Source organism: Gavialis gangeticus, unplaced genomic scaffold (assembly GCF_001723915.1).
Source record: "Gavialis gangeticus isolate Ggan-Ray unplaced genomic scaffold, GavGan_comp1, whole genome shotgun sequence".
Lineage (NCBI taxonomy): Eukaryota > Metazoa > Chordata > Crocodylia > Gavialidae > Gavialis > Gavialis gangeticus.
In genome coordinates, this window is record NW_017729004.1 from 60,097,137 (window position 1) to 60,105,332 (window position 8,196).

Here is an 8,196-nt window from a genome sequence, read left to right on the forward strand (position 1 = left end):
GCTCCACAATTCAAAAAGGATGTGGAGAAGCTTGAGAGAGTCCAGAGGAGAGCCGTGTGCATGATCAGAGATCAGGAAAGCAGACCTTATGATGAGAGGCTGAGAGCTATGGAAAAGCTCAGGCTCAGGGGTGATCTGGTGGCAACCTATAATAACCCTTTATTAGGGTGTTCACCAGGATCTGGGGGAACATTGGTTCACCAAAGTGCCCCAAGGGATGACAAGATCGAATGGTCACAAACTCCTCCATGACCATTTCAGGCTGAACATAAGGAAGAACTTCTTTATTGTCCGAGCCCCCAAGGTTTGGAATAGACTGCCGCCAGATGTGGTTCAAGCACCTACTTTGAACGCCTTTAAGAGACATTTGGATGTTTATCTTTCTGGGATCCTGTGACCCCTGCTGACTTCCTGGCCCTGGGGCAGGGGGCTGGACTCGAAGATCTTCCGAGGTCCCTTTCAGCCCTAATGTCTATGAAATCAATTAAATCTATGACACCCACACCAGTATGTATATGTCTGTGCACAGTTTTATTGCTTTTTTCCCAGGGTAACTCTGTACAAAATTCTATTAAGTTACACTGGTTCAGGACTCCACATCCTGTTTCCACTCCCTTTTTACACCAGTGTTAAAGCAGACTACATAACTGCAAACTGCAAGTGTGTCCAGGCTCAGTGTTTATAAAAGAAAGGAAGGAGAGCAGATTCAACCAAATTAAGGGGGTAAAGTGACATAATTTAGCTATAGCACAGTATACTGAATCTAAATCACCGTAAGCTTTGTCAAATAAATAAATAAATAAATAAATTTAGTTTTCCACAGTCGTCTCTCCACCAAGCCATCAGTAATCCTATAAGAATGATTTTCTTGACTCTTAGGCTGGACATAACAGTGGACATTAGTGTTCACCTAGTTGCTTTTTGAACGCACACCCTATAGGCCATACTGACACAATTGGCATAGAGAATACACAACAGTGGGCACATCTACACATGACGATACATCACTGTAGCAATGAGCTATGGCAACTTAGTGTCTCTGGATGTCTACACATGACTGCTGCTGCTCTGCCATAGTAGCATGCTCTTCCATTATAGTGTGCCACTACGGCAAAGTAGCTGCTAAAAATAACTGTGCTGCACATACAGTGTAGTATGGGAGGTTACTGTGCCATGCTTTTGAACTTCCAAAAGGAAGTACTAAAGCATGGTGCAGTAACAAAGTTGCTGTAGACACCCCAAAATAGTAAAAAACAATGAATCAGAAGTGAGCAGACATCACATTGGCCAATTATTAATCAACAATCCAACCAACACAGTATTTTATAAGCAATAATTGTCTGTTGACATTCTTTATTTTATTGATATACTTACCCCAATAGAAATGGAATTGTCTGGAAAGATCTGTTAAATAAAGCTATAATACTCTAGTTTGGGAAATTAAAGCAGATGCAGTTTTCTGAAAATTACTATTAAAAGTATTACTTCAACCACTTTAAGCATAGTTGGCAAGAATTTCCTTTGGAAGAAGGATTCTTTACCTGCCAGAAGTATGAGTCAGATGTTTGTTAGCTTTTTGTGGATCTTGAGAAGATACTAGGAAAGCAAATGCAAAGTGCTTTAGCCAGGCAGAGGTATGTAAAATGTAGAGTACTGTGTAACTCACATGGGACTGTAGGTATAAACAGATGTCACCAAATTAAGTGGATCAGCTATATCAGGATGTGTCCCAACACAGCCAATCCACTTCATTGGGTGAAACGCATGTTGCCTATTGTTCTGCCCATTGATCACGTGGGACAATGGGCACTCTTTTCCCCACTTACAGAAACAAGCCCACCGGAATGTCCAGGGCATGTTTCTATAAGCAGGGAAAGCCAGGTTTCCTGCTTGCAGAGACGTGTCCCCATAAATGCCTGGTACAAGTCTCCATAAGTAGGGAAAGCCAAACAGTCACACATGTCTCTGTAAGCAGGGAAAGCCAGGCAGGCTTGAGGGGCCCAATCCTATGCTAGAATTCCTGGGGTGTGAAAGATGAGATCCCTCAAGCCCTGAGAATACGTACCTGGGGCAGCTGCAAAATGTGGGTCAGCTGAAGAGTGGATCAGTCTCCTGAGCACGGCACTAAAATTATAGGCACTGCAACACTTCTGTGAAGGGACCTACATGATCAGTTTGGATGTGGCCCTAACTCTCCAGTAGCTGCTGTCCCCCTAGAACAGGGGTGGGCAAAATGTGGCCTGTGGGCCAGGTGCGACCCACCAAGCCATTCTATCCAGCCCATGGGGCCCCTAAAAAATTTAGAAAATGAATATTTATCTGCCCCTGGCTGCCTGTCATGCGACCCTCAATGGCGTGCCAAAACTCAGTAAGCAGCCCTCTGCCTGAAATAATTGCCCACCCCTGCCCTAGAAGCATCATTCCTGCTTCTAAAAATCTGATGGATCAAGGGCTTAAGGAGTGCCCTTCATCTCTAATCCACCATTTTTTAATTTTTCAGTGAAGAGGAATTTTACTTCATGGTCAGATTGGTGCAGACTGACTGCATTTACATGAGATGCTGACCACGCCATTTTTGTGCAGTCATTTTGTGCTTGCACACCCAAGTACTAAATGACTGTGCAGTAACTGGAGCTACTGCGTAGCAGCATCCCCATGTAACTTTCTACTAATGATGACTGTGCAGTAGCTCATTACTACTGTGCAGTAGCATCGCATCACAGTTAGTGCCATGTGACTCTACTGCACAGTAGTAACAAGGTCTGAGCAGTGAAGGGACCTACATGACCAGTTTAGATGTTGCCTAGTGTAGATGTGGCCACTGTGGGGTTTTTTGCCTTCCCCTGTAACAGGGGGCATGGCCCTCTACCCAGGATCTCTTGAGTATATATTGACAATATTCGATAGAAGCAAGATGTTAGCTGGGATGGTTCTCCTAGTTTACCTGTGACAGGTTAGGGTGCTGGGTCTGTGTTGTGTCAGGGTTAATGGTAGTCTTATGTAAAGTTTAGATTATGGATTTATATAGAATGGTTTGGATATGGATGATCCTGCCTCAGACAGGGGGGTTGGACTAGACCTCTGGAGGTCCCTTCCAGGCCTACTTCCATGTGATGATTCTATGATTCTAAGAGAGGAAGTGGATTATCTGGTTATGTTTCTCTGCTGTACTAAAAGTCAAGGTAACTTTTTTAAGCAACTTAAGAATTCATGGTGTATGTCACATTTTTTCTTTCCTGGTTTTTGTTTGTATGTGTGTTTCAGGAACTGCTCTTCCATCAGAGGTTCTACTACTATTCTCCTTTTGGTCTGTATTTCCACTAGGGAAGATGCCACTCTTGCTTAGCTTAAGGAGACTTTAACGACTTGTGAAAGAATCAGCCACATGACTTATGTGCTTTGCAGTGTCTTTGAATAAAGGCAATATGGGCACATCTACACAAGATGCTTACTACCTAATAACACTGCACATTAGTGTGTCACAGGAAAAACTATGCTAATAGCCTACTGCATAATGTTATTAGGCTGATGCACAGTAAGCATTAGCCTAATAAATAAATAAATATGCGCTGGTGCTCCTGCACAGTAACTTTAGGTACTGTGCATTTAATTAGTACTTTATTAAGGACGCACTAAACTAAATATGCAGTATCTAAGGTGCATTAATGAATGCAAAGATGCTTCCTATAAATACAACATAAATTTACAATGGCCGGAATCTAGGACCCATGGTACTAATCAGAGCATCTCTGCCTTGGAAAGAGAGGGACATTTCAACAGACTATAATTCCATTTTGGTATGATAAAACAGCAAAGGTAACTGCTTTATATACAACTTGACACCTAAAGGAAATGTTGGATAGTTGCCACCCACCATTTTGTAAAGTATATATGACTAACAACCTCAAGTGTCAGTCGAAAAGAGTTTTGTGGGAAGGCTGATTCATAAGAGAACAATACAATATTTTCTTGCCTGCCAACCAACTTAGTGAGTGATAATAATACAAATAAGGACTAACAGCAGAAACAACAGCAACAAGTAGAAAAAGAGCATTCCCACTTTAACTTGGGTTTAATTAGATTTTCATGCTTATTGGGAAGAAAAACAAGCACTACAAGTTTTCTAAATGAACAGCCGAGGGTCATAATTGTATGGCAGAAGGAAAACTAAATTAAAACAAGAGATGAAAATCAATTATTAGAGAGAAACTTTCAGTGTATAGCAGATGGTAGTTATAGGATAATTTGCCCTTCTCAACTCAGAAATGATCTAGGTGAGGATGCTGCAAATTCTGCAGGAAACTGTAAAAACTGAAGCAAAACAAACATTGAGGAACTGTGGAATAACTGAGACATAGGACCACAGCATGGAAGAGCCTCTAAAGCTGGTGCATTCTCCTGCTTGGAAGTGGTACTAGAAGAGAGATGCCTGGGCATTGTGTTTTGAATATCTGTGACTGGAGTCTGCTCAGGCTCAGGGCAGCTCAGGGATCCAGGTCTACTGGTAGTTTCCTGTTGAATGACCACAAAGGGAGTTTGGCCAGGACTGTGAAGAATGAGATTTACTAACTTAGGTGACTAGGATATCAGACAGAAAATGCAGATTAAAATAGAATAATATGAACAGCAACTCTGAGAGAATACTTGCTAGTCTGCATGTAATTATTCTGGCTGATGATGATACAGTTAGTATAACATTTATTTTACAATATTAGAATTTTTAAAGAGATTTATAGCACTTTTTGTATTTTTGAGAAAGAAGTATCATAGTAACAAACTCGGTCCTGACATTCTACTACTTCCTTTGTCAGCTAGAATCAGTTCTACAGAAAAGAAAAATATCACCTAAAAAATTAAGTGAAGTTTTCATTGTGGCCTGTTGCAGATCTCTTTATTTTAGTGGTATGAAATTAGTTCCGAATTCTGCACCATTGAAACCATCAGAAGTTTTGTTATTAAATTCAAAAGGAGCAGTTTCACATCTCAGGTCCCAAACCTGCAGTTAGATCTATACAAGTGGTTCCCTGCATACATGAAGAGCTCTACTAAGATTAACATAGTCCTGCAGTACTTTACCTGCAAGAATCAAATGAAAAGTTCATTCCTTCTAAAAAACAGCAAGCACAACATTTTCAGACTTGGGTGCCTAAAGCTAGATACCTAAATCAGTGTTCAGTGAAGCTGAGGCCATGAAGCTCCCATTTATTTAAAAAAATCAAATTACTTTTAAGATATCCAGATTAAAATTTGGGTGCCCACATTTGGGTACATATGTTGCCTTTAGCCCATTGTTAATACTATATAAATAATACACAATAATAAGTTTAATTAAGTAGAGTTGGTTCTCAGTCCCTACTGTGATATAGTTACAGTCAAACTAACTGTCCACTCCAGTATTCACTCATCTATGGTCATGGCTACAGGGTTGACACTTCCTGTGGCCTCTATTTCAGTCCATCTGTGGGTATGCATTTCAGGCGACAGACTCAGGACCTACATTTCTTTGTGAGCAGAAACCAAAAATACACTCTACCTTTAGCTGGGTCTCCAGGCCACAGTACCTGTTTACTAATTGTGAGTGCATCTACACATACACTTTACTATGGAGTAGACCAATTAACTCTGCAGTAAAGCATCACCATCTAAATGTATGCCAGTAGTAACATCCAGTAAATTAATTAACTCTGCCATAAGATAGTACTGTCAGGAACAGAACTATCTTGTGGCAGAGTAATTTACTGCTCTGAAACGCACATGTGGATACTGACCAGGGCCATAAATTGTACCAAGTCAGCCCAGCCAGCTGGGGGCCTACTCCACCGTGACTTAAATTGCTGCTGTCCCAGGTGCACGTATAGCCATTATGTGCAGGAGCAGTTTCCTCCAGCAAAAATGTCTCTGGAGTTTACTGTATCACATTAATTACACGTGTAGATACATCCTGACTTTTCTTATCAAGCAGAACTGTGTATGTCACGTGCCAGAGATTTCCCTTTGGGACCTTGATCACTATGAAATTCAGTGACACTCAACAGCTTCTTCAAAACAAAGTACTGCTTAATTATCTGTAAACTTAGAGGAAAGTATTCAGATAATAAAAGATGTATATGAACACTGCCTCATCTAAGGCTTCTTATCTAAGACCTACTTCTCTACACTCCCTTCAGTTTGTAAAACCAAGGAGATCTGCATACTCCATGTTAAGATACTTCTCCTTCCAGACCCTTGCCACAATTCAGGAGAGTATTGCATCCAACTTGGCCACAATCAAAATGTCAAAGGCCTTGACCCCTGTGTTGTTACTGGAAGCATCATTGATTGGGATTTGTCTTCTGTTTACTGCATCTGTATAAAACCCGCTTAAGACTGACCTAATACCAAAAGGTAGCCAACACAGTAGGCATCGGTGTCACATGAAAGTCATTTAAATATCCTTCCTTAATCCCACACTCTTCACTTGCTTTTTATGAATCCCAGATAATCAATTCCTGTATTTACATTACTTCTTTTATGTAAAGTAAGCTGTCCTCACTTAATTCAATACGCGAATGTGATCAGAATGGGATTTTGAGAACTTCCATTCCCTGAATCCCCATCATCTGTGGCCTGATGTGCAATCCTTTATTCATTTCCTTCTGACAATTATTTGTATCACATAGTGAAACCAATATTATTTCGTCAGAAATACACTTTTTATATGAAGATTATAGGTCTCTTAAGTGGATGCTTGTATTTTTCATTTTGATTAAAAGCACTCAAGGGTTACGGTAGGTCAAACAAGCAACTGCATATACATAGAAGTAATTTTATTTGGGACCCACCAGTATTTCTTTATGAGAAACGGCATAGTTTTCAGTAAATTTCCATAATTGCTACTATTTGCAGGTTGCTCAAAGGGCTCAAAGCGCTCAATGCAATCATCACAACTGAATTACTAAAGTTATGATTCTCTTGTAACTGCCCCAGCTTGGAGACAGCACCCGCTTGATCCAACTCTTCCCTGAGCCTGCCAGGGCTTCCAGTGCTACATGCACCATCCCCACCACCTTCCCACCACCTGGGACCCCCTGGGAATGGTTTGGCTTGCCTCTGGAGCAGTGTGGGGAAGCAGCAGGAGGGTGGCTGGGTGTGCTGGCAGCTGGAGAAGTCTGCAGGGAAGGTGCACATGGCACTGGAAGCCCCAGTGGGCTCAGGAAAGTGTTTGATCCAGTGGTTGCTGCCTCTGAGCTGAGGACAGCCATGGGGAGGGAAGGACCAGGGACCCCTACAGCTCAGGGACTGCTCAGCACACTGGCAGCTCATTTTGGCAGACTCCACCAGAAAAAAAAGCGGCAGGGGGCCTGATCCTTTTTTTTCTTCACAGAACCTGCCTGTGGCCAGGGGATGAGCTGCCAGTGGGTCCTGAGCTGTCAGTCCCTCCCTCCATGGTGGCAGCACCCCCAGCTCAGAGCAACCAGCTTGATCCAATTGTTTCTTGAGCCTAGCAGCCAACCTGGTGGCCCTGGGGGGTGCCACCATTGCAGAGGGAAGAACTGGGTCTTGCGCAGCTTAGGGGCTTCTCGGCCTCCCAGCAGCTCACATCCTGGCCACAGGAGAGGCAGGCAGGCTCCACAAAAAAACAAAATAAAAAAAAAGGATCGAGCCTCTCGCCACTTCTGCCTTCAGCCTGCCTTTCCTACAGCTGGGGTGGGGATGGGCTGTGAAATTAAAGGCTGATGCAATTAAACTGCAAAAATGGGCAATTTTCATCATGTGTTCAAGTGCCCTTAAACACCCATCAAGTATGTGCTTAGATCTTATTGACTTCAAAGTTTACCATGTGTTTCAGCTTTGGATGGACTTAAGAACATACTTAAAAGTTCAGCACGGGCTAAAGTACAGTGCTAAATCAGAGCCTGAATTATAAATGTGATACCAGAGTTGTAAGGCAAGTTATAAGCAACCTGTGCCAATATCTTATGTTTCTGATGTTCTTAGGCTCTTTACTATTTGATCCTTACATCATAATATTTTGTCTCCTGTTGTACTTTATTTACTTTAGCGTAATTCTTGTCTGTTATACATATAAATTCCCACACCAAAATCTAGTTTAGCATCAACGTACCAGTAATTCATGTCATAGTTTCATAGTTTCATAGTTTCTAGGGTCGGAAGGGACCTGAGTAGATCATCTAGTCCAACCCCCTGCCATGGCAG